At 41.7% G+C, this 13,481-nt stretch overlaps 1 protein-coding gene and 1 non-coding gene across 9 annotated transcripts in view; both read left to right on the plus strand.

Annotated features, from left to right (window-relative positions):
- TBC1D5 (TBC1 domain family member 5) overlaps positions 1-13,481 on the plus strand; it is a 433,806-nt gene that overhangs the window by 115,764 nt on the left and 304,561 nt on the right. The window contains exon 3 of one of the 8 annotated variants that reach the window (XM_053261515.1): positions 2,348-2,406. The exons of the other annotated variants lie outside the window; for them this stretch is intronic. The gene's annotated coding sequence lies outside the window, so the exon portion shown is untranslated. The remainder of the gene's footprint in view (positions 1-2,347; positions 2,407-13,481) is intronic. 8 annotated transcript variants of the gene reach the window in all.
- LOC128332244 (U7 small nuclear RNA) lies at positions 8,571-8,627 on the plus strand. The gene has a single exon (XR_008310644.1). It is a non-coding gene; the product is annotated as a U7 small nuclear RNA (small nuclear RNA).

Raw genomic sequence — 13,481 nt, forward strand, 5'->3', positions numbered from 1 at the left:
ATATTTCCATGGTGGAAATATTGTCTTCTTATGTAAGTACTTAAAACAGGTTTGTAGAAAACAGTGACACTTTCATCCAAGTAAATGAGGCAATGGGTATTAGTTTTCAAAGTCAGGGCATTCTTTTTTCTGGACTTGTTTCTTTCATATAACACAGTGATTTGGTCTCCATGATTTCTAAAGTAATATGCTGTGAATATAGAGTATTGGGTTTGCATGTGACTTGGGTAGGGTTACAATAACAATCAGCCATGAAGTTCACAGGGTTCTTAAAATCTTAAAACAGGATCAGATGTACTTTCCAACACAGGTTCAGATGCTTTGGATGCTTTATTCATAGGAAGACTCTAGACATGTGAACAGTGTCATGTGTCAGCCAGAAGACCATGAATCTTTGTTACAGCAACTTCTGTGATTTCTAATAGGCATTAAGGAGCTTCACAGATCAAAATCTTGCTGTGGTTGAGATTATGAGCTCACAAATGGCATATTTCATGCAAATTGATGATCCAGGGGAGTGGAGAAAATGGCAGAAAATAAGCTCTGATATAGTGCTTATTTGTCACTAGTTAGATTACAGGGGTTACCCCTTGCGGTATTTGATGGTTTCCCAGGGTTACTCAGAACCCGTGTGCCCCATGCTGCAGTGACATTATTCCCCATTTAAGGATTGCTGGCTTGAAGCCAACACATCTTCAGGAATGTGTCCACTGTAGAAGGGGAGGGAGGAGGTGAAGACCCTCCTTCTCCTCTGTTCCTAATTGGATGGCTGTGTCCTGAAGCTCAGATACTCTTCTCATCAGCCTGACTGACAGGCTTCTGAAAATCAGTACTGCTTACAAGCCAGCTTGTCCCATTAATTTCAGTGAGAGTGCTCATGAGTATCTTAGTCTGGATGCAAGCCAGTGACTGAAGTAGCCTTTCTCATAACCGAAACATTTAATTTCGTGTGTGTGTGTGTGTGTGTGTGTGTGTGTGTGTGTGTGTGTGTAAGTAAGTAATATAAAGTTGCTTGGGTCTCACAGACTCACTCACTCACTGACATGAAACTCCCAGACCAAACCACAAAAGAAAAAGGGAAAAAAAAACATGCTGTTTTAACAGATAGGTTCTAGATGTTACCCAGACTACTAAAACAATCCAAAATCCTGGAAAAATTCATTAATGTCCCAGAAAATCTGGAAAACGTCTCACATTAGTAATGGTATCTCAAAGAGACAGAAAAAGATTAGAGTCACAGAGAAATTAGACATTCATATGCTTTCAAATTGCAAGCTGTTTGTGTGTTCCCTCCCTCTCCCTCCCCCCCTTCTCTCACCTGACTTGCGGTTTTGCTACAGAAGGGGTAAACTTGCTTTTAAAAAGGTTGGGAATCCCTTGTAAATAAATCCTGATGAGAAACAACTCCTCTATACAAGCCTTCTACCATCATGGTGGACAAGAAACTTTCTACTGTACAACAACTATACTCTCAAACGGGTGTCTGTTGCCAACGTATACATTCTTTTATTTGGAGAAATCGTTTATTTTTGAGGTTGGTTAGGTTCATGTTATGCAGCCCTTTTTCTAAATTAGGGAAGAAACATGAAGGAGTGATCAGTAGCAATATTAGTGTTTAAAAATATTGACAGTTTTTCTCTTGAAGATACGGTCAGAGTTTTGTTAGTGAAAATAAACAGATGGTCACATTGAATGCTGCAATTTCAAGACTTTGTTTAGTGGGCGACTCGACAAACAGTTGATCTATGAAATTGCCTTCTTGTTCTGGCACTGATTTTATACATTTTATACATATACTACAGCAACAGATGCTTGATGGAGATACTAGTTCACTTCTCTCCATCCCCCCCCCCCAGACCCTGTAACTTTGGTTGTATACACCTAATGTGTTTACAGTGACTTCTCTCTTTATTAACATTACCTCTCTAAGGACACATGTTACTTTAGGCTGCATTGTTGAGCAGACTTGTTGACAAGCAAAAAAAATAAAAAAAGGTGTGTGTGTGTATGTCTTGGAAGGTTTTCTGAGCCAAAGATCATTTTGTCACCACCTACATGTAAAAAGGTTGACAGCACTGAAATCATGCATTTAGATCAACTGCAAAACATTGCATAACTGTTGCCCAGTCTTTTCCTAATGTGTGCTCACCAGAGATTTAAAAAATTGTTTAATTTGGGTGTGTGAATAGAGGGGCCCTTTCATTTTTCAAAAGAATTCACAATGCACATTTTGTTTTGTTCAGTTTGCTATTAAGAGGAAAGTTAAATAATGCACAATTTGCAGAAATTGTCACCAAGGTTTGCTGAGAGAGGCAACTTAATGACACCTTTTGGAATTTTCATGTAGGTGTTTGGCCACCATTCATCTGTGAAGAAATTGAGACTCCAAGAATTCTTATATTTTTGGTAAGGTATTTTCTCTCAGAAGTATGGTACATTGACAAGCAAGCAAAGCTGTCTGTGAATTTGTGTGTATGTCTATGGTCAAAGTGGATGGCACTCACCTTACATTTCCCAGTCAGCCATGTTGTCTCTGCCTCGATTTTGTGTGCCTACTGCCTCCCTCTGCTGTTTCCTGCTGCTCTTGCCTGCAGCTGCTTTAAGAATAGTGAGGTTGGTGACGGTAGCACAGAACAAACGAAAAGCCCCAGATCTTTTAACATAATAGTGTAGGAGCCAATAAGCATGCTCATTTTTTATTTTACAAAGTGGGCGGTTCTAGGACTACCCTATAAACCAATCAGAGAGGGGCTAGTCTGATTGACTTCTTAGGCAGTCAATTAGAGTGGCCAAAGTGTGGTGAAGTCTTTTTCTTTTAGCTGCTCAGAAGAATTCAATCACCATTTGGTTAGAGAGCAGGCAGGATGACTAGCTGTTAGTAAGTCTGATCTTTTTCTAGCTTCTTTGGATTTGTTTGGAGGGGAAAGATGCAACCTCTGCTTTCTCTCCCTTGCTTGCTGATCTGATCTGGGCCAAAGCATTGTGGCCCATTCCCAAAATGACATGCCATCAAACATTGGAAGGAACAGCAAACTGTAAGACTGGACCAATTAGATTAGAAACTGGCATGAGAATTCAGAAAGTTCTTTTAGGCCATATGCATGGATTTGTGATTCCAAACTGCTTTTCAGATTATTGCAGAAATGGCTTTCCATGTGGGTGTGGTGTCTGTAGAGAAGGAATTGATTCTTTTGGAAGAAAAATGATTTTTAAAATCCATTTGCTATGCAGAGAGCTAACCAGGTTTTTCTCTGGATTGTGGCCAGTATCTGTAACATTAATACGTCCACTGGGGATTATGATTCATTGGGCAAGGATTAAGGAAGTGATCTCTATAAAAGAACATTTGTTGCTTGCTAGAATGGACACCCAAGCTAAGTGGTAGGCACCCAGGAGAGCACCATCCAGCTGTTCAGCAGGTATGAAGTAGGGAGAGGGTATCCCTATGCATCTTTGCTTCCCATGGTGTCCTTTAAGTTACAGGAGATGGTTTATAGCTGCTGCTGCAAGCAAGCATCATTGAAAAACCTGTGATTTTTCTATCATTTATGCATGCATTTTTGAAATCGGCGGGAGAGCTGCCATTGTAACTTCAGAATGCATTTGTTATCCACTTTTGTAGCTGGTCTCTGCTTTACCTGTGGCTTTTATAGATTTACTTAAAAGCCTGTGGCTTTTATAGATTTACTTTTTATAGAGCCCCTGGTGGCGCAGTGGTAAAACTGCCACCCTGTAACCAGAAGGTTACAAGTTCGATCCTGACCAAGGGGCTCAAGGTTGACTCAGCCTTCCATCCTTCCGAGGTCAGTAAAATGAGTACCCAGAATGTTGGGGGGCAATATGCAAAATCATTGTAAACCGCTTAGAGAGCTTCCAGCTATAGAGCGGTATATAAATGTAAGTGCTATTGCTATTGCTATTGCTATTACTTGTACATGTATAGCCCGCACCTTCTCCAAGAAGCCCAGAGTGGTGCACATGGCTGTATTTATCCCAAAAGACCTATGAGGAAGGTAAGTGATTGTCCCAGAGTCACCCAGTGAGTTTCATGGCTGAATGGAGATTTGAACTTGGTTTTCCCAAGTCTAGGTAGATCTCAAAAGGATCCATTGTCTTTGTTTGCTGTGCCTGAGTAAAAAAAAACAATGGCATGAATGGTCAAGAACAACCTGCATGTAAATAGACTGAATGAACATGCAAGGACAGTATCTGTCAGTTTAGAAGGACCCAGTAAACCAATCAGTAATTTTAATGGGTGCACCTCTTGAGTTCCTATTGCCCATTAGCTCTTTTGTGATGGGGAAGGGAGTTGTGTTCACAGTGCCTTATCTGGCTTTCCTGCTGAGGTGATTAGTTTTAGCTTTTTTGACAACCACAGCACAGGGTGAAGTAAAGGGCCAATTTTTGGACAGAGGAAACTTGAAAGTGGAGCTAACTCAAAAGCTAACTTGGGTCTGCTTAGACATTCCCTCATATTGTCCGGGACAGCTCAGGAGTTCATAGGCTGCTGATATGTTTCCGGGCAAAATATAAGGTGTTGGTTATTACCTATAAAGCCCTAAATCTCTTAAGCCCTGGGTGTTTAAGATAATGTCTTCTTTGCCATGAGCCCCACCACCTGCTAAGATCATCTGGAGGTTCGCCTGCGGCTGCCGCCAAATCCTCTGGTGGCTACTTGGGAATGGGCCATCTCCATTGCAGCCCCTGGACTTTGCAATGCGCTCCCTGTTGAAATAAGAGCCTCCACATCTCTGGCAACCTTTTAAAAGGCACTGAAGTTACATTTGTTCACCTAGGCTTTTAATTAGATTTATAGTTTTAAATAATTTTAATACTAGGTTTTAAATGTTTTTAATCTTTTAAATGATTTTAATTGTTAATTGATTTAATGTTTTAAATGATTTTAATTGTAAACCTCCCAGAGATGCAAGTTTTGGGCGGTATAGAAGTGTTCTAAATAAATAAATAATAATATAGGGAAAGGCACAAGGTGAATCTCCTTTCAATTCACTTGGCTGTTGAACCTGGAGGCGAGTGTCCCACTGCCTAAGTGACCTGTCCCTTATACCAATAAACAGGGAGCCCACTGTCCCACAAGGGCTCATGAGCATGTTAAGAGTGGGAGCTACAAGCCTGTACTTGCAAACATAAGCAGAGTCTTCTGCGAGCCCTCAGAACGGCAGTGCTGGCAACATAACGCACCCGCTTCGTCCTGGCTCCACCTTTGCAGCTGCCCAAAATTGGCTCCACCCCTCACTACCTATGGTTCCACCCATCACCTGTCCTTCCTAGCCCCCCATCCCAGGAACTACCAGCCACCACTGCCTACACCATTCACAAACAAATCCCTCACACATCCTTCACTCACTAAGCCTAATAATTGATCACATTTCTAATATTATTATTATTATTTAATAGTTCTGCCTTCTCCACTCTCATGCTATCACATACCCTTCAGTGCTTCCTGTGCACAAAAACCTGCATGTGGCAGTTGTGAGGTCTAGTAGTTGAGGGGAGCTGTCCTGGGGGCTTGCAGACAAAACGGTGTATCAGGAGGTGGAAATAACACTGTCCAGACTACAAAATAAAGTGCACGTAGAGAAAGAAGTGCAGATGACAAAAACAAGGCAGGTCAAGCCTCAGATGACAAGGTTAGCAAATACATCATAGTAAATTAAGCATTTACACCACAGACAGACCTCTCTGGAAGACATTTGTCCCAGTTCACAATTGAGGAACACAGTTCTGCAAGTACAGCCACAGCTGGCTTGATCAAGGCCAATCAGTTAATCCACAGAAGAAAAACCTTTATACTATAACCAAGTTTCCCTCTAATTTTTTTCACTGAGTGAAAAATGTTTTATTCTGGGTGGCAGCATCAAGGCAGTGTGTGCACATGTGTATTGTTATGTGTCACTATAGGTACAACGCACATGCACACACACATGCACATGCACAGACACACCATAAATATGGAAGACAAAAAATGTATTTTACAATTCGATTTTATTTATAAAATTGAGTTTTTACTTTCTTTCACTTCACATTTTAAGTATTAAGTCACTGAACATAGTGCTTAATTGCCTTTTAAATTTGCATTCAAATGCAAACCAAGGCAGATCTCTCATAGCAAAGGAGACAATTCGTGCTTGCTACCATAAATAAATAAAAATAAAACTGCCAATATTATAATGCCCCTATTAAAAAAATTATCAAGGCATATGAGCACTAGAGATGTGCATGAACCGGTTTGCAGGCCATGTTGGAGGCCTGTGAACCGGTTCGCTGGTCTGGCGGTCTGATGGACCATTGCCGGTGTGTGTGTGTGTGTGTTGCTTTAAGGGCGGGGGTTGGTGTTGTACTTACCCTCCCGCTGCTTTTCCCCCTCCGGCACTCCAGTTTTAAGCAAAATTCTTCAGGGCAGCAGTTGTCCTCCCTGCCGCCCCTGCCCCCTTGTTGTCTGCGAAATGCGGAATTAACTTCCGTGCATGTGCCCACCGCCATGTGCGTCACGTACGTCACTGTGACGTGCGTGTGCACTGGTGGCAGGCGCATGCTCGGGGGCTCCAAGAAGGACTGCTGCCACCCCAAAGATTTTGCTTAAAACTGGAGTGCCGGAGGGGGAAAAGCTGCGGGAGGAGTAAGTACAACCCCCCCGCCCTTAAAGCAACACACACACCCCTGGCATTGGACCACGACTCCACAGTCCGTGCAGATCCCTAATGAGCGCCTGTCTCCATTTTTAGTAAGAGTCTTGCCTTGGCCAGAGTGGGAGAATTGGTTCTGCCACTTGCACGAGAGTGCCAATTTCCCCACTCTGGCTGGGCAAGAGCCAATGCAGAGGGGAGGTGGGAGGCACAAGCAGCAGCCATCATAGTGTAGGGTGGAACCGATGGTCTAGAGTTTTGTGCGCAAGCACATAGCCATGCACCTTAGAAGATAATTTACAACTCCTCTACTCTTGGGGATCCCTGCAGCACAGAATGTTTGCCCAAGTCAGCTATTGCATCCAGGCCAGAAAGTCCTTCAGCAAGGAATCTCTCTATACAGATACCTCCCAGTTTCAAAGACATGCACACAGTTTATTTGTTCCTTCCTTGTGATAAAGACATTGGGCACTTATTTGCAGCCTCAGAAATACGTTATATGTACAAAGTCAGTAAGGAAATTGTTAGGCACCACTGTTCCTCCTTTGCAGTTAGTCCCATTTTATGGATGGAAATCCCTGAGGCCTGAAAATTCAATAAATTCATTTTGGCTGATCTCTACAATTGATAACATTGATACTGCAGAATTGGGTTTTATTTGTGAGTAATTGTACTGAATTCTAACCACCTGAAATTGCATATAAAGGCTTTTTATGGCAGTAGGTATTGAGGCAAGATTTAATTTGTCAGGATCAGTAGGTTTAGGTTTTTTAGTACTGGGACTCAGCTCTGGTGCACAATAGCAAATAGCTCCTATTCCAAGGTCAGTGAAAATGCTTTCTCAGAGTTTGAGAGACAGATAACCTTATGCACATTAAAACTGACACACCAAATCTCATACACAGCCACTACCAGGCCAACGCTCACAGCTAACCACTTCAGGGCTGGTGCTCAAATTTATTTATTTATTTTCATGCACAGTTGCATGCACACTTCAGCACTGAACATGCACAACCAGTATCACACTCAAACATACACACATATTCCGTGCTCTCTCCCTCTTGCCTGGCTTAGTTTACCCGGTACTGCCCTTTCTGTTGCTCATGTAGGGGAGAGAGAACCTAAAAGAGACTGTAAGCCTGGGTAGGCACCAGGTTTTCTGCCTCCTCACAGCCAGCCCATGCTGTTACACGGGCCCTTCTCTTGCAGCTAGGATAGACTGAAAAGTTGGAATGAAGCAAGTGACTTACTGAGCCAAACATATCCTTTACACTCATGGTAGTATCTGATACTAGGCAAAGTCCAAGTGGACTTGTCATGCCTCCTGCTTCCTCCTCTTGTAGCTCCTTCCCCACAATGTGGCTTGGGACAGCTTTAAAAAAATAAATACATACATACATACATACATACATACATACATTAAATAAAAAAAATTCAAATGAGGAACATCTGGGACTTTTCCACAGGAATGAGGTACCCCTGGCAGGGCAAAAAAGAAAATCAGGTCTGTCCTTGAAGCATTTGCCTTTTCATCAACACTGGTTTTTGCTGTTCCTAGACCATTTTTGCTAGCAGTTTAAGAAATGGTAGACTGTCGTTGAATATTAATTTTTGTAAATTGTCTTGAGATGAATGTTTAGACAGTATTAAATATGTCAAGTAAATTGTATCACAACAACATGAAGATCCCTATAAGCTTATCCAACCACCAGCTACAGGTAGAATGCTTCATTGTTAGTATGTAGAGTTCTATAATACCTTTTCAAAAAGAAGTTCAAAAATAGTAGCTGCTATTAGATAAGTGTTTACATATATAATATACTCATGTTCTCATACTCATGTTCTCATACTCTCTGAAATTTCACTGAACAACATTGTCCTTATGGGCGTGTGTTCCTACACAAAAGGCTCATGTGTACAGTACAGAAAGAGCTCTTTAAAAATTTGTCTAGTTGTATTTACTAAAATAGTAAATACTATTTTAGTGTCCTCCTGCCTTTTCAATTGGGGCAGTCACAAATGACCAGGTTCGAACTATCATATTTTGGACAGATTATGCCAAGACCCAGCTCCCATGAGAAGTCTATAATGTAGGGAAAAGTTGGAGGAAATGAAAGAAGAGGATGACCTCCAGTAAGGTGGATGGACTCGATTATGACAACAGTGAATGCACCACTGAGAGAGTTTAAAGGCCAAGTTGAAGACAGATTATCCTGGAGAGAATCTATCTGGGTGGTCGCTAAGAGTCGACACCAACTTGACTGCACTTAATCAATCAGTCAATCAATCACAACAAAAGATAAATATTCCAAAAAAATAACCACAGAACTTAGTAGTGACTAAATAAAGCAGGAGCAAATTTTCCAGACTTTTACCCCAGAGTTGTAAGCCCAGTGAAAGAGTTATTTTCACAATAATCCTCTGAAAAGTATTGGAGGAGGAGAGCAGGTGGGCCTCAGCGGGGAGAGAATTCCATAGCCACACAGTGAAGGCTCTGTCCCATTTCCCATTAGCTTCATCTCCACTGGCAACAGAACCTTGAGCGTGATCTCCCCAGAAGATCTTAAAGGGCAGGCTGTTTCATGTGGAGCCAGGTTGTCCTTCAGGAATCCCTGCCCCAAATAATTTAGGGCTTTGAAAGTTAAACGCAGCAACTTGAATTAGCTCAGGGAAGCAGATTCGGAACTAAAAAGTGGAATGGTACAATTCGCATCAGCCTAGCAATGCTATTCTGCACAAGTTGTAGCTTCCATACACTCTTCAAGGACAGTCCCACATAAAGTGTATTTGCAGTCGTTCTCTGGATGTTACCTAGGGGTTTGTGTGTATTGTATAGCCAGATCTGCTTTCTCCAGAAAGGGCCACAGCTGATACACACAAGCTAAAATCGCAAAGGTAATCCTGGCGATGGCCACCATCTATTCCTCCAGGAGCAAAATATTATGCATATTTCCATAAAGCAAATTTGCTGCAGCTATTAATTATTAGTATAATATTCTGATCTCTGAATTCCTTAGATTGTGTCAAAGGGTTTAGGAGGACTAGGTGAATTTCACCTTGTTAAAAACACTTTTACCTCCTGACTTATTCTCACCATGCAGATGGTGTAGGGCCAACTTTCTGTGAATGCAGATCACATTATTAACCACTTCCATTAATTAAGTCTTCTGCTTAAAAAAAAATTAAACAATTCCAGTACAAAAATCTTAACTTAAGGGAAAAATCTGACTTCCACATCCACCTGCATGTCATGTTGGGAAGAGAATTTCTCCCGTCACAAGTCTATAAACTGCTGTTTTAGTTAGATGTAATGGGTAGAATAGTAGGTTTGGGTCACAAACTCTATGGATTTCATTTCAAATGTAAAATGACTTCAGCAGCACTGACAGGTGTCCTGTACAAGAAAACACTGGCTGACATACTGCACAATGCAACATGGATGGTAGGAACCCCACCTGCCCTGCTCCATCAGTGTAAACACCATTGCTGCAGTTGCACACCTGGGCAGCTGTCCTCCCCCTGTGAAAACACAGTTGTATAGTGGGACACCCATTATTGCTAATGGGCACAACCATTTTTGTGCAACTTTATGCCAGAGTGGAGCTGCCCTGGTGTGCAACTGCATCAATGATGTTTGTGCTGATGCTGCAACATGGGTGGGGCTCCTACCACTTGCATTGCATTGTACAGTTTGTCACCCAACGTATTTAAAGTTGCAGATAGCCAATATTTCTCATACCAACATCTTCCAATGTGTATCATTCCGATTCAAGGAACTTTAAGAATATGTTTCAACTGAAGTTACTTCAGCCAGTGGAAAGCATATGCCATATCATTTTCCTATATATTAATAACAACATATCAACAAATAAGGCAAAGGACATTCCAAATCTCTACTTAGTGAAATTCTGACATTCTGTTCTGATCTCTTATGTTATAAAGTAGCAGAATACTTCTAGATCCTTAGAAGGCAATATGTTCAAGTTCAAATAGATACATGAAACTGCCTTATGCTCAGTCAATCCAATAGTCCATTAGCCCAGAACTATATGTTTCTGACTGGAACATACTTCCCAGGCAGAAATTTACAGCAGCATCGCCACTTGAGCTCCTTTAGGAAGGCGGTGCTTGGGACTTTTAAAAGGCAAAGCATGTAGTTTGTTCCTAAGCAGTAGATCCTTCCAATTCAATAGCCTTGGGCACTGATGATTATCCACATCAGGGCTGCTCAATTTCAGCCCTCCAGCTGCTTTTGGACAACAGCTTCCATCATCCCCAGCCACAATGGCCAGAAGTGAGGGATGATGGGAATTGTAGTCAAATATCTGCAGGAGGGTCAAAGTTGAGCAGCCCAGAATCTACATCATATATCAGATTTATTTTTCAATTGGGAATTCCTAAGACTGCTCCATAGGATTGTCAGGACCTGTCACTTATGATGCTCTCGTAATTTTTCAGGAAGAGAAAACTGAGCTTTAGAAAGTATTTGGGCAGAACCTATTTCAAAGATATGGCGTCAGTTGCTGATGATACACAATAGGCAAAAAGCAGGAGGCAATTTTCTTCTTCTTCTGGACTCCCATTGATGGGAACAGCATTACCATTTCTGTCTGTTACATAACTGTTAAAGGCTTAAGTGTCCCATCCAAAAAGCTAGCAACAGTATTTAGAAGAACAAAATTAACCTTTCTAATGTTCACTGAGATGAATCCAGTCAATGTATACATGGCATGGCAATGTATACATGGCAATGTATACATGAATCTTGGAAGAATAGTTGTTATTTCCAGGGGTCCACAAATTTTGCGAGGCTTTGGCAGGCTAATTTTGAGTGGCTTTGACAAGCCAAAACTTGTGAATTTGGAAAAAACTTGTGGAAGTTCCAGTTTCTCCCTTTGCCCCTGAACTCATATTGCGTCTCTGTGCAAGGTCGTAGACAATCCTCTACTTCTCTCTCCTGCTTCAAGAGAAGTAGGAATTGCCCCTGCAGATGTGGAAATCCGGTACTGACTTGGAACTGGAAATGGGAGCTGGGAATTGTTTTAGTGTAGGTCTGTCTAGTTGGTAGCTGAGCAACAAAGCAACTACATCAACCTTTCTCACCAGTTTGGAGCAGGAAAAGGGGACAAGAGTCTTTCCTATCGCTGAGGTGCAGTTTGGTGCAACTGCAGGGATGATAACATCTCTCCTCCCCAACTCTGTGATGGAGAGGAAGTTTGGAGCTCCTTTAATCACGCTATCCAGAGAAGGATGGAACACATGGCATGCCATGGATGGCAGGTGCAACTCTGGGCAGTTGAACAGGTTGGAGCTTTTGGCCAAACTGAGGCTGCTCCTCCATCGTGAACTCTAATTCTGAGTATCAAGCAGGGCTTCGTCTGAGAACCTAGGCTTCAGCTTCAAACGATGTGTAAATATGAAGTATAAACCAAGCTCTCTTTGAAGGACTTTAACAACTTCCTTGTTGATAACATCTGGTAAAGCTGTTTCCATCCTTGGATATCCAGAAGAAGAAAAGGTTTCCCTTCCTGATTTCTGCCTATCAAGTATCATTTAAATGCAGAGAACTCCCTGTTGCTTGTTGTTCTTAGCTTTCTTGTCCAGTTCCCCTTTATTCCAAACCATGTTTGGAATATATCTGGGTGAATAATTCAGGCCACATCTGGAGTACTGAGTACAGCTTTGGTCACTGTATCTTAAGAAGGATATTTTATAACTGGAAAAGCTGCAGAAGAAGGCAACCAAAATGATCAGGGGACTGGAGCACCTTCCTTATAAGAATAGGCTATAGCATCTGGGGCGCTTTACCTTGGAAAAGAGGCGACTAAGGGGAGACGTGATAGAGGTGTATAAAATTATGCATGGAGTGGGGAGGGTGGACAGAATGAAATTTTTCTAACTCTCTCACAACACTAGAATCAGGGGTCACCCCATGAAACTGAAGGTCGGGAAATTTAGGATCGACAAGAGGGAAGTACTTTTTCGCACAGTGCATAATTAATCTGAAATTCCTTGCCATGGGAGTGGTGATGGCCACCAGCTTGGATGGCTTTAAAAGGGGCTTAGACAGATTCATGGAGGACAGGTCTATCAATGGCTGCTAGTCTTGTGGCTGTGGGCCATCTCCACCCTCAGAGACATGATGCTTCTCAATAACAATTTCAGGGGAGCAACAGCAGGAGAGAGGGCATGCACATACCTCATGCCTGTGGGCTCCCCAGAGGCATCTGGTGGGCCACTGTGTGAAACAGGATGCTGGACTAGATGGGCCTTGTGCCTGATCCAGCAGGGCTGTTCTTATGTTCTTATGTTGGTCTACTTGAAGATATCTACTACGTTTCCAATCTATAGTCAGCTAAGTTTAGCACATATTCTTCAGCCATTACTCACCATTGTCCTTGCTGTAATTATCCTGAATTATTCACCCAGAGAATATTTTCTGGATCTGCCTATAGTTTGCTGATGACAGTAATGGATTGTTGTTATACCTTTTTCAGGAAAATGTGCATTGAGTTTGTTCCTGCACAGTGGCTATGCTTATGGAAGACTAACTGGCAAGGAATATTAATGAGCCAAATAAATATATATTTTTAAAAATCCAGGAAATCTGTAGATGTATATGGAATCTTATGTATTATATGTTTCAGCAAAGGAAAAGTATAAAGATATGTTGCAAAATCCTTTTTCTCAGTGATCCTAGCATAATACATTTAAGTTAGACTCTGCATTATTTTGCTGGAAGGTTATTTTTTGTGGTTATGTTCCATTTTTGATCACTGTTCAGTATTTAAACTCCGTCAAATGTGCAAAGATTAAATGTTTAATAAAAATTGC

The sequence above is a fragment of the Hemicordylus capensis genome, chromosome 6, assembly GCF_027244095.1.
Source record: "Hemicordylus capensis ecotype Gifberg chromosome 6, rHemCap1.1.pri, whole genome shotgun sequence".
Lineage (NCBI taxonomy): Eukaryota > Metazoa > Chordata > Lepidosauria > Squamata > Cordylidae > Hemicordylus > Hemicordylus capensis.